A 14,712-nucleotide genomic window follows, 5' to 3' on the forward strand; every position below is an offset into this window, starting at 1 on the left:
AAATAAATATCAGCAGTTTAAATGACATCCACATTTAATTCTAGGCATAAATAAGTAAACAGATATTTTCACATTTGTACAGGAAAATAAGTCAATGAACAAGGAAAATTACATCAAATGAAAATATTCTGCAATGAAGTAGTGGTGTCTAGAATAGGCACAGTATACTGAAAAGTATCTACACATACTGGCAAAGCAAAACTGAACTAATTTAAATACTGGATAAAGCTCCTGATGAGCAATTAGCTTGCTGCAACCTCCCTGTAAGAAGGAGATGAATCAATGAATCATTTTTTTAATTGATGACAGATTTCATGTCTCACAAAGTCAGACAGAACTTAAAAATAATATCTGAAACACTTTCAATTTTTAGGGATTTTTTATTGACAGTGGATTTACAAATGTTGCACAAAAATGATTGGAATTCTGTTTAAATATAACACATCTATTTTTCAGCTGTGAGAAGAATGCTTTACTACACTTAAAATGTAACAAATAGAGCATACATTATTTAGCAATTTTTATCAAGAACTTAATTTGGTCAAATTTTTGACTTTTGACTTCTTTGACTTTTTTTGACTTTATGAGAACTCTGACTGAGGAATAACTCTGACTAAATAAAAACCAAGTAAGGATTGCAGAATTTGACATGTGCAGATAATTCACTTCCCCTGTAAACACTTATAGCAAGTGTTTACACTTGTTTACACTTGTTTACATGCCACTTTTAAAAAAGAGAAATGTAAGCTTCAGTTACATTTGCTGGGTTCTATAGCATCTATTTTATCTAGAAAATGTATGTGAGGGAAATCTCCCAAGATTTCCTGAGTAAACTGCTGATTTCCTTTGGAGAGAGACTACTGCTTGAGAAAACTATTTCCCGTTCATTAGAAGTCTATAAAAGGGAACAACTTAATTCTTCAGGTCCACTCACAGATCTGATTTTATTTTTTAGAGCTTGGAGCTCTGAGAATGCAGAGGGGTGGAAAAGAACACTATACTTTAAGTAGAATCTGCAGACCATAGAGGAGGTTAAGCCTTACCATGAGCATCTTGTGTTTGCACTGATGGATAAAGAGGGAAGGTAGGCAGAAATCTATCCTCTATATATTGTAGGTCTTAAGAAACTTTATTCTGATGCACTGAGGTGGAGTTTGCACAGTGAATAAGGGGGTATTGTCCACTCAGGTCCATCAGGGCCATTTTTGGCCAACTTAAAAAAAAAAAAATCAATAAAACTTCCTGTGAAACTCTTATACTAAAGTGTGTCTCAAACTTAGGAATTATATTTTTCAGATAGAAAATGCTGAAAATACAACACTTCAACTTCCCACCCCCAATTAAAATCAAGCCATTCCTTTTATATTTTTTATTTTTAGGAAATCACCTTAACCTGTAAGAAAGTTCAAGTTTACTTCCATCCAAATTTAACAGAGAAGTCCTGGGAAGTGTTCTGTGTATGCTACATGCATATGCAAACACAAACACGCACATGTAAAACCTATCTACCTGTCTATCTATACATTTTATATGCATGTTTGTGAGATGCACTCAACTCATTGACCAAACTAGTGGTAGTTTGTTTCAGGGGCTCTAAAGAAAGTAAAGACCCAAGCCCTGATTGGAGCATAAACTTTTTAAATTCCAAGTTGTTTTTTGAAAATGCATGCTAGAAAAGGTGATATTGTGTGCTTTGATGTTCAAGAGCTTGGAAACCAGGATATTGATCATGGAATTACCCCATTAATAGCAGAAGGGTCTTCCAAGAGTAATTAATCAAGGAAAAAAAGAAGTTGTGGGCACAAGCAGTCTTATGCTTACCTTTTTCATCTGTCATCATCTGAGTAGGAACCAATAACTTTATTCCATAAATATGACCACCTGAGGGAGCTTTTTGAGTTCTCCCTGCTCAGCATCTGGATGAATGGTGTTAATCTCCTCTTGACTACATCAAAGATACTCCTCAAAGCTGTGAGGCCCCTTACGAGGTGCAGATCTTTAGGAAGTCACTGATACCATGTAAAACTTGTACCATAGGGCATTAAGATCTAGTACTGGTAAATTAGAATCATTATCATATCCTTTGTGCAGTAAGTAATAAGTTGAACCTTGCCATGGGACTTTGTTAAGAATCACTTTTACAGTATTTTACTTTAATAAACCATTTTTGCTATTACATTTGTCTGTGATTCTTTAGACAGTTTAATTCTTGCCTTCAACAACATTGCAGCAGCACTACCCAGCTTGTTGCAGGTTTGTGAGAACCATGTCAGCACTGCATAAAGAAGCCCAGATAAGCAGCTTGTTGGTGTCCCTGGGATGTACCTGTGATGCCTGCAAAATGTGGTATGATACATTGCAGCAAAACACATTCTGCATCCTTGGAAAGTAAACTGAAACATCCTGAACAAAATCTGTTCATACATCTTTTGCAATAGGGAATTTGAACCTAATGGAAATCAGATTCCTCCTCACCTTTGCTAAAGACAACTAGGGATGCCACGTGGTTGTTATATTCCCATTACAGTGAAATCCAGAGTGGGAGGTGGAGAAGCAGAGGCAGAGTTTTCCAAATGTTTTCAAAGTTAGGACCTGTTACATACAGGTGGCCCAGAAAATTAAAAAGAATTTCCAAGCCGGGAGCAGTGAAAACCCACACAGTCCTAGGTACAGGCCTTGTTTGCCACCTTCCTATTTTTGATATTGTGCTGATAGTTTTTTTGGAATCCATTCTACACAGAATCAATAAAATAAAATAAAATAAAATAAAATAAAATAAAATAAAATACAATGATGTATAGCATAAACTACAGTCTCCTATTATAAGGAGAAACTCTTATTTAACACTACCTGTTAACAGTCAGCTAAGGAGATTGGACTTCTTCCCTTTGAAAAAGCTGTAAAGAACATATAAAATGTAATGCACTTCACTCTCATTTATATGTTCTAAAGTAATCTTCACTCACAATCTCCCAAATATTTGGAGTAAGAGATTCATATATATATATATATATATATGTATGTATATATTAAGGTCATATTTAAAGGAAGAAATGTGTCTCAAGTTTTCTTCTAGCAGAAAATTCTGGAGAGCCAGAGCTTCCCTGTAAAGCAGTGCCTAGTTACTGCTACAAATGCTTGAATTGCTTAACAGTCTTGAGCAAACAATGAGAGATCCTCCTTTGCAGCACTCAGGACAACACTGAGACATCCCCTGGATGGGCCACCACTATAGTGTTCAGTTTCTGGAGATCTTTGCAATACTGTCATTTTCATGGTAGGCAATGGTCCATGGGAGGTCATTGTGAGCCCATCCTTGCCAACATTATGCCTTTTGCAAGGGCTCTTGCTGCTGTGCATATAAAGTTAATGCATTTAGATGTAAAATTGAATTTGACATATTTTTTTTAATTTTTTTTTAAAGGCTTGTTCTACACCTTTTTGCCTGGAATAAATAACACACCTATCTTTTCTACTTTCATCTTGAAACCAAAATCCATCCATTTGCTGTGCAGATTTATGATGCCATTCAGTAATGTGTTGAATCACGAAGCCCTAACACTGAAGTTTCATCCTCCTTGTCAGGAAAAGCTTCAAAATATATCCTGTGTGCCCCTCTCCCACCTCTGCAGCCCCTCAGATATCAGGACGGGCTTCAGCAAAAGATAGAGGTAGAGAATAAAAGGCAGAATGGGTTTTATCTGTAAGCTGCTGTAGCAACAATAAGAAAAGATTGTGAATGTGCCTCAAAATGGATGTAAAAATAACTCATTTCTACTTAAAGTCTCTCTATATTGCCAGAGTGGGATAAAAGGGTCTTACATAAACAAGAATCAGACCTACCAGGCCAATCTAGCTTCTCCTACAAGAAAGCACGTATCCTTTGAAGTCATCCTGATTGCATCCACTTGCATTGTGACTGTTCAGAAATTCTCTTTTACAGATGAATCAATTGTTTGGTAAATGTGTTCAGATTGTAAACATATTGTGTTGACAAAGATAACATAAATTTGCATCAAAGCAGCTCAGTCATGAACTGTGTGTGAAACCAGATATTCTAAAAACAACCCCTTTCCAATTTTTGTTTCTGGACAATTATGTTTGCAAATTTTTACAGCTGCCTTTATTGTTATTTATTTATTTATTTGTTTATTTATTTTTAATTTTGCAGTTTATCACAGTACATGCTGTAAAACATCATTATCACATTTTTTTTCAGAGTTTCCTCATGGGTTGCCTTCAGCATCTCATATAAATGAAGAATGTTTTTCAAATTTTCTTCCTCGGAACAATCCTATTTAATACACGTGTTTATTGGTGCATTTCTGTCTTTGGAAGACAAATGGGATATAATAATAAATGTGCACCATCTGGGATGTGTACAGGCTGGGTAAACTGGCAATGGGTTTTTTTTTTTTGCTCACAGCTGCACAAACTAAGTGAAATTTAGGCTCCCTACTTGCAACCTATCATTCCTAAGCATTTTCCTCAGGCTGGAAGTCCTCAAAAGTGACAAAAGATGGGCAAGGGAAGAAGCTTATAAAGATGGGCAAGGGAAGAAGCTTATTGCCAGGACATTGGCGTCTGATGTCTGTTTTCTGAAAGCTTTCAGGGTGCTTTGTGGTCTCTGTGTGAAAAGTTAGAATATGGCAGAAGTCTTCTAACATGAAATTGTGCTGAATATTTCTCATAGCACATAATGTGTGGAAAACTTTGGACCTCCAAAGTCTTACACATTTGCATCAGGTCCCTAAATATGGAAACATGAGAAATTGAAATATTTTTTAGGCTTCCATGAAGCAGGGAAAGGTCATACTCAGGGGATGTGATCACTGGGAGAAACAACTTCATGTCTATGTTGTCTTCAGAAGACCTTGGAGGAGTGCAGGTGAGATGAAAAGAGAGAAGAGATTATCCAGGAAGAAGAGGGGGTCATAGACTGCTCCACAAAGACTGGCAAGGGGCTCCCCAAAGACTGAATTGAAGATGGGGTGCAGCACAGCAAGCAGGAGAGCGGGCCTTGTAACTGCAGCCTCCACCATGCTTTATTTTGTCTTATGCATTACCATTTTTCTTAATCCACTTGTATATGCCTGTCTGAATCTCTGCTGTAACACTAGTAAACGAACCTCTTCTTCGCTATATACCAAAACTTCTGTCGTTTGTGATAGGTCTGTGTTATGGAGCAGCAGATCCCTTGGCGGACACTTGCCTCAGGAGACACAACACAGTGCCGCTGGAAAAGCCAAGTTCCATCTTCAGAAATTCCTGAAGTTGTCAAAGATAAATCTTCATCACACAGTGAACAGGCAGTGCTTAGTTCCTTTGCTGAAATATTCCTAGATACATTAGCATGCCTAACGCTCCAGTTTTGACCTGAAGATTTCCTAATTTTACCTGGATTCTGTGGAAGTAAGGTATTGTTACACCTGCATTTACAGTGATCCTGACCATGTGCCTAAGTAGACAGCTTGTTTACATCGCCCACAAAAAGATAGTTGGATAAACAGGATGGTGTTTTCAGTAGCAAACCAAAGCTCCACAAACATGGATATGCAATCTAGAAAAAAAAAAAAAAAAAAAAGACTGTTCTTGTACAATCAGCTATCCCATCTGCCCTGGAAAAGGTTTCTGGGACCTTGGGTGTCCTAAAAAAATGGATGACATGATCCAATGGAAAACATCTGAGATAGGTCTTAGTGAGTCCTAATCCAAATTGCAGACCACATTTCTGGAATCAGGACACTGCTGCAGGAGGCAGAGTTGTAGCCTGTGAGTCTTTATCTTCATCTGCAGGCTATACAGAGCAGCCATGGACCTATAGTTCAGGAGAGTGCAAAGACTCTTTAATAATAAGACACCCTCAAGACATCAAGGAAAGCAGAAAAGATTTAATTGATGAAAACAGCTGGTTGCTTGTCAAATGGTCAAGAAGGAGGTGGAAGGTGTTTATGCCTATCTGTGAGATGGGCTAGCTCCTACAGAGCTTCTGACTCAGAGATGATAGAGTCAAACATGTATTTTGTTTTGATGCTTCTAAAGAGCTGTTTATTTGTGAAAAAAAAAAAATATCAAAGTAGTTAAACCCTCAAAAAAAATAGTCTACAGTAATGCTTCATATGCTGCATCTCATATTAAATGGAATGTTGCTGCCTTTCAGCTGGGAAGTGCTGGACCTCATTCAGTGAACTCAGACTGTAACCCTGCTGTTTTCATGTCTGCCTCTTTGTAAGAGCATCCTGTCTGAGTCAGTGATGTGACGCTACTGGGCCTTTCAAAGTACTGCAAATAGCATGGTTGCCACAAACCAGCTAAGAAGCTTTGCTTACACCACACTTAGAGCTGTTATGCCCTGCTTCAGCACTCTGATGATGAGGAGGAGCAGAAGTACCACTGGCTGCAGAAAAGAGGAAGGGGCATGTAGCCTACTTCCAGATTTTCCAGCTCCTCACTGTTGGGATAGGGCCAGGAGAGTATCAAAGCCTATGAGACTGCAGCTGATCATTCTGGTGTCGGATGCTAGGGACCTGGGTAAATATACTGATGATACCATTGGTCACAACAAGGTTCTGTTGGAGCAGAAACATGTTGTTCATAGTTACTTAGTCTTGAGCAAGGGACTGATGCCAGGAATGAAAGAAGGAACATGAGACTATGGACAACACTGTTAAATATTTGTCTGACTGGGAACCAGTTTTCTTTAGTGAAAGACTGTGCTAACTCACCTGCTTCTTGAAAAAGTCAAGAGTGAAGCCTAAACAGTGCAGTTCACTTCGTCATTTTTTCTTTTTGAGAAGATCACAACACATTTGAATGATAATTTACTGGTCTGGTGTTGAGCTCACATATAGTAGACCAGACCTGGCACAATAATTCCACAAAAGCAACAAAGCTGGATTTCTGTCACCAGCGATATACTTCTATAGCACCAATAGTGTCTACTGAAACAATCTGGTTATTTTTTTCTTTTTGATAGTTTTACAGCTGTTGGAAATAGCATGAATAGACCTTAATACGAACCATTCTGGCACCCTGCCCTTTCCTGCCTCAGGTCAAAATGAAGATGTCACGATGTTGAGTGCAGCCTAAGTATACATTCATGTGAACATGCTCATAACTTAAAAGCAGACAATATTGTTTGCTAGAAATTATTTAAAACCATGTTTTACAATGCAAATATATGTTCTTTTAAAGTGAAATTTATTAATACAACTCATAAAAAAGGAGGAAGAAGGAGAAGAGAGGAAAGGAGAGGAGATGAGATGAGATGAGACGACACGAGATGAGACGAGACATAAAAGACATTTTGAATTTGCCATATATGGACATCCTTTAAAGGTTCCTTTTCTGGAAGTACTTTTTCTTTGGAGACTTAATATGACTGCAATGAAACTATATCAAGTGACTGAAATCCAGTTAGACAGCAATCCTTTAATAGAACAAAACATTTTTTTTCCCCCGTCTTTAGTTTGGTTGATTTATGGAATATTGTCATAGGATTTTCACCCTGTTTGGAAGTAAGACATTTTTTCCAGTACTTTGGATGTTTTCAAGCTAGAGAACTGAATCACAGAGTCACAGCATAGTTGAGGTTGGAGGGAACTGAGTCCAAATCCTCTTCTCAGAGCAGCGTCAACTCAAGCAAGTTGTTTAAAACTTTTTGCTTACCTATGCTAAGTACCTTAGAACATGCCTTAGAACATGTTCTTTTATATATATATATATATAAATTATATTATATATTTTATATATATTAATAAATAAATAAATATAAAATTTATATAAAATATATAAATATATATAAATTATATATTATATAATATATAATATATATTATATCATTATACTATATATAATATAGTATAATATTATATTATATAATATATAATATAATATAATATAATATAATATAATATAATATAATATGTTTATATATTATATATATTTTTATATTATATATATAATTTATATTTATATATGTAAAGATAATCAGGAAGAGTGAAAAAATATGGGTCTAGTGACACATAACAGTGAAGCAAAAAGTCAGTCAATACCCAACTCTTACATGTATATGCACATTCCTTCAAACATGAAGTAAACAGAGCCTGCATTTTGTCTTGTAGAGTGTTGTTGCAGTTACAGAAAGATTTCGTTGGGGGGAAGACTAAATATTCATTAACAGCAGTGTTCACTGTTCATCTCCCTTAAACATTTGTGCTTCAATTTCTGTATTTTCTGTTGCATTTCTGTTGCATAAAAGTGATACTAGGCTGTGCATTTCTCTAAGGAAAATTATGGTGTGCTGAAGGACTGACTCTAGTCTACCAGTGAATAACGTGTAGGGGACTAGATTGCAGACTTTCACACTCTCTAGCCAAAGCAGTTTTCTACCTGCCACCTCAGACTCTGGCTTCACACAGTCACTGTGACCTGAAGCAATGCAGGTTCTGCCAAAACAGCAGACAGAATTGTTGATGGCTAATTTTGATTTTGTTTTATTTTCTGCAGCATAACCTAGGACCATAACCTAGGACCATAAGTTTCGCAATATGAAAGTGCTGGATTTAAATAGATATGCTAAAAACTGTTATGTTTGTACTCCATTTCAACATATCTTGAAAACACTGGAATTCTGCCACTGACTTCACTAGAAACAGAGTTTCACTCAGTTTGTTGAAGCCTTATTATTTTTTCTAGTGTGGCAAGAATACTGTGAGAAGAGGCATTTCTATGAAATCCATTGAAAACTCAGTAAAGGGGTGAAAAGTGCTTGCTTGAATATTTATGAGGAGATTTGTCCAATCTATAATGTAGGGTGCAGCCAGAATAAATTCTTGCAGTTCCTGGGATCTATCCTCAAAATCCCACCTACAGAAATCATACTTCTAATTCCACTTATTTATAGTAAACCATGTAATACAAAACCATATTAATTCCTTGCTATGCCATATCTTTTGGGATTTTTAAACTTACTGTGTATGTCAGACATGTTTTGAAAATACTGAAGACAAAATGAATGGTTTCCTAATGTTAGATGAATTACCACCTTCAAACGATTACTCTTATTCTTTGTTCTATTGTCATTATTCTATCTAAGATAGTACACTTCATAATATAAAATTTTATTGGCAGATAAAAATTTTAGAATGTTTTCAACAGCATTTGAACCCAGAAATAACTAGAAAGAAGACATAATTGTGAAGGTTTTACTTTCTTTTAGCCCATAACCTTTATCATCTGTATCATTGGTATTGTACACATTTTCCATAACACATTTAGCTTCAGGAAGAAAAGGAATGTGTTTCAGACATAATCATGATACAGAAACTGAAACAGATCAGGGACACAGTAACCTAGCAATTTATTATTATTATTTCATTTTGTACATGTAAAATAAATACTTTATCTGTGCTCAGAACATGAGCAGTGAGGTTTAAGGGGAATTATGTCTGTAGAATTCAAAAGTTTTCTTTTGATAATTCCTTTAGATGGGCAAGTTTCGCAGTATCATAGTCCCTGAATTAAAGGGACAAGGTGAACTTCTCATAAACATCCCTAAATCTGCCTGCAGATCACATAAGGTAGGGGAAACCCAAACTGCATGATGTAGTGCCCTCAGTCTCCCCTACAACTGTAATTTTGAATCATCGTTTCTTGCAATATGTATCCACGTTGGCTAAAAAAAAAAGTCCATACCAAGGGTGATTGGGTCTGAAGTTTGAGAAGGGATAAAATGTATAACAGAAAAGTATGGAGAAAGGTAATGTGAGAAAACCTTTGAGGTTCAGGCTATGGTTAAAAAGCCAAGAAGAACGAACCATATATAGATTAAAGGAGGGAAAGAAAGCTGTTCTGTTTTAGTGAGATCAGTGAACAAGTTGCATACCATCTGCAATATAATGTTACAAATAGCTTACAGAAAATAGCCTGGTCTAAGGAACAAGCTTCTGAACAGATTCTGGAAGTTGTAAACAAGATTTTGCAAGATTTGAAAAAGCAAATTTTCATGTAATACCAAGGAGAATAAAGACAGTCAGGGAGGATGACAATGCTCATCCTTCCTGAGGTCTGGCTGGCTGCAGAAACACTGTTAGACAATGTTAGACATTGTCATGTCTGTACCGCTCATCAGGAGGAAAAACACAGCTAAGTGGATTTTTGTACTATTCATTTAGAAGTAGCAAAATGAAAAGTTTCAGGATAGATGTTAAATGATGTTATCATCAGGACAGATAATAAATGTTACAGAAAAGTTGGTATTTACCACAATTCAAGATCAAATGAAAAGTCGCACTACCAAAGGAAGAAAATGTTCTGTTCAAGCAAATGTTAAAATACAGAAATATATTACACCTGGCAACTTGTTGCATTTCATGAAAGTATCTGAGTGAGCAAGTAAGTTCATAACACAAGCTGGAAGGATGTCTTCTCTGACATCTGATTTGATAGAAATAGCACAGGGTGGAAGGGGTTGCAGATCCTTGTAGAGAGACTGTGGACATGCTTATTCCTTGCTTATTCATCCTAGAAAGAAAACAGAGAATGAAAAAACAAGAAACTGAAGGAGGGTGACATAAATGAGATGGCAGATAAAGCCTTGAGGTAGCAGATAAACCTCTAAGCAAGCATTGAACAGCTGCACACACAGTTTACAAAGAGCCAAATCTGGGGTGAAGAAGAAAATGAAGGGAAATTACCCATATTCATCAGTGGAAGTTTGTTGGACAGCAAATAACATTTGAGGATAATGCATAACAGATGGTAGCTTAATAGAAAGGGAAGCAGGAAGAAATTTACAGTGTATAAACTGTTCAATGGAATAACAGGGCAAAAGAAAATATTGAAGAGAGTGGAATGGCTAGGAAATGTAGAAAGCTAAGAGACTGTGGTCTTCTTTAGGTAACTGATCATCTGTAGTAGTTGGATATGTTCATGTCATGATGAGATAAGAGGCAAGCATATGCACAGACAATAACGTATATAAGAAAAGGGACAAAACGTACAGCAGGATAGAGGACATTAGCAGAGGTGCAAGGTCAATGCACAGACAACCAATAAAGCCATAAGAAATAAATCATCTGTAGGATTGCATCAGAGTCCTGGATCTGAACCACCAGAAAAGGAGGGTTAAAAACAAATGAACTATATGGCTTACCACCTGTTAGTTAAAGAAAAGGAATAAAATCATATTTCGACTCCTTCCAAATTGCCAATGTAAAGAGGCCAATAAGAAAAGGATAGTACTATAGTCACAGAGAAAGTAAATATGCAAAAACAAAGGCAGTTACAATTTGTCCCTCTGTGATGTTTTGGCTGTCTGGCATAAACATAACCACCCCAAGCCTTGACACTGTTAAGGTACTTGTTTCTTTAGGCCACACTTTACACTTGATAGGATGGTCAGACCAAGACAACTTTCTTACCTTTAGATCCATTTTTCCCAGGGAAAAGGAAAAGGACCTTGAATAACAACCTCCCATTTCCTGTCAAGGTGTTCTTAGCACATAAAGTGTGCTTAGGTAGGAAGCTTTGCTATTAGGGTTTCTCCATTTGTACAAATACTTGAATCCATATTTACCGGGCCAGAGAGGACAACTCTAACCCATCTGTCATGACACTAAATTAGGAGTATGCATTAAGGGCAGGAACACCTCTCCTGTGAAGACAGGCTGAGGGAATTGGGATTGTTCAACCCGGAGAAGAGAAGGCTCTGGGGGGACTCTTTGTCATGGAGCATAGTGATAGGACAAGGGAGAATGGTTTAAAAATGGTTTAAAGAGGGCAGATTTAGATTAGTATTTGTAAGAAATGCTTTACTCAGAGGGTGGTGAGACACTGTCACAGGTTCACCGGAGAAGCTGTGGATGCTCCATCCCTGGAAATGTTCAAGACCAGGCTGGATGGGATTTTGAGCAAGCTGGTCTAGTGAGGTGGGCCTGCCCATGACAGAGAGATTGGAAGTAAGTGGTCTTTAAGGTCCCTTCCAGCGCAAACCATTCTGTGATTCTTAGTTGACAAAGGAAGCAAGCGTGTTTAAGCTTCAGTGACTGTGTCCAACCACAAGTACTTGTCCCCCTAAAATCCGTAACAGAGAAGCATCTATACTCCATATGCAAAACAGAGGGATAATAATGTATCACCCACAGAAATCAGCCTGTGGATCAGTAGACAATGCATCTGATAGAAAATACCAAGGGAAGTAGTGTTTTTTAAGTATCACATCTGGATGTGTGTCATGCCTAGACTGGAACAGCATCGCCTTGAATTCAGAGGTCACTGCTCTGACTTTTCCCTTGAAGCGCTATTGTTTTTTGTTAGGCCACAGATGAAAGAGCTCCCTTCTTAATTCAGAATCCGGAGATTAAGTTAGTTAATTAAGATATGAAAGCCTTCCTTGCCTTCCTTTCTGCAAGACAACATTTTAATAGTCTGGAGAAGAATGGATATCATGAAAAAGGAAATTGGAAAAGCTCAGAAATCTTGTGGAATAGATGCCAGTATTATTTAACTGTAAGAATACAAATAATATTTGGGACGCTGTTTATTTGGCAAAAGGTGAAATTAATTAGAGTGAACTTCGAAGCAACAAGAATCAAGTTGGAGTCAAGCTGAAAATGCAAAAATTAAGAAAGAAGCATTTGATAAAGTGAATTCCTTATGTCTATAGCTAAGAATATTTTTTGCATCTGTTGTATTCATTTCAGCAAAGAGTTATTTAGCTAAATGTAGGAAACTAACAATTCCCAGTGTATATTATATGTATATATAATATGTATATATAATATGTAACCCATACATTTTAAAGGGTCTGTATTCACTTCACTGCATCCACAAAACTGCTAATAGCAAGTAATACTGGGCTAATATGTACTAATGCAAACACATCAAAAACCATTTAGACCTCCAATCGATAAACCCTTGAAAACAACATAGTTAAAACACTACAGTCTAAGTTTAATGATATTACACTTGTCATATAGATCGTCCTAGAACATAGAACTAACTTTGCCATATTAAAATGCCAAATAGAATTACTATAGGAGCTTAAGTTACAGTGAAAGCCAGAAAGTAATCAAAAAGTTGTCTCTATTAACACATCAGCTTCTCAGTAGTGAGTACTTTAACTACTCACCTAGTTTCTGAAAACTTTTTAATACTATTTTTGTTCCTTTTGGCTCTGCAAATTTTTAGCAGCTAAGCAGATTTGGTGGATCCTATTTTGCCATGAGCATCTTCAACAGAACTATGAGCAATGAATGTGTGGTTGTCACTAAGGTCCTAATCTAGCTTGCTGAAACTTTGTAAATGCTGACTGGCAGTGAGCTGGATGAAGATATGAAAATACAGTCTGTGATTAAGTATGAATATAAACAGTTAAAAAAAAAATAAATCTTTAAGCAATTTGCTTCTGTATGTCAACACTAGAACTATCTGAACTGTCAAAATGGATTGCCTCCACAGAAAGGTTAGACTCCATGGTAAGAAATGTATTTCAATTCACTAACAATATCAAGGCTTATTGTTAAACACAATCATATGCATGATCTCTTTTGTTAACTGAAGTGGGTTCTCCAGTCAAGTAATCTTCTCACTGTAGCATGAAAATTTAACAAGTCATTGACTGTGGATCCATTGTGAAAAAAGTCTCATGGCTTTATAGCAGAAAATAAGGCATAGTGACGTTCTTATTAACGTGTATACATTGTCCAAGATACATTAGAAAATGTGTGTAACAAAACTGTCGGTCCTTCTGAAAATGGCTAATAGGACAAGCAGGATGATCACAGATTTGGTTACATCTGGTAGTCTTTAAAGTTAATGAGTTCTAATAACAAATTAAAACTTACACCTCATTTTTAAGCAAACATGGGCATATGATAGATATCCACAGAGGAAGTAAGGAAACAGAAGCGTTGGTGGAGGTTGCCAAGGAGCAGCTGAAAGATAGACAGTCCAGAATAACCAAGCTGCAGACAGGCTACTTCTCCTGGAGTGGAGCCTTCACTTATGTTTGCTCATTGGGCCAGGCAACCCTTAGGACCCACTGAATGATGTTTACCCACATTACATGTTCCTTCTCTAGGTAATGTTCCCACTTTTCTTCAATTGTCGTGTTTTATTTTGTTGTATTTTGTTTTATTCTGTGCCAGAAAATTGCTTTCGTTTTTTGATCAAAAACTACTTGCATAGAAAAAAATGGATCTTTATTACATTATATGGTCTTCTTAGTCAAATAATTAGTTGGACTATCTTAATATTCAGAACAGCACAATACCTAAGATAGTGACTTTTACCCAAATATTGTATAATGAAGTATTCATATCAATTATCTTTTATACTTTGTAAAGGTGAATAAATCAAGACCCTATGGTTCTGCATCATAATCATGAGGGAGCTGGGATTATTCAGCTTGGAGAAGAGGAGGCTCAGGGATGACCTTATCGTTCTCTATAGGTACATTACAGGAGGCTGTAGCGAGGTGGGGTTTGGTTTATTCTCCCACGTGCCTGGTGACAGGATGAGGGGGAATTGGCTGAAGTTGTGCCAGGGGAGGTTTAGGTTGGATGTTAGGAGAAACTTCTTTACCGAAGGGTTGTTAGGCATTGGAATGGGCTGCCCAGGGAAGTGGATGAGTCATCATCCCTGGAGTTCTTTAAAAGATGTTTAGATGTAGAGCTTAGTGATATGGTTTAGTGAAGGACTTGTTAGTGT

This window comes from Anas acuta, chromosome 2 (genome assembly GCF_963932015.1).
Source record: "Anas acuta chromosome 2, bAnaAcu1.1, whole genome shotgun sequence".
Lineage (NCBI taxonomy): Eukaryota > Metazoa > Chordata > Aves > Anseriformes > Anatidae > Anas > Anas acuta.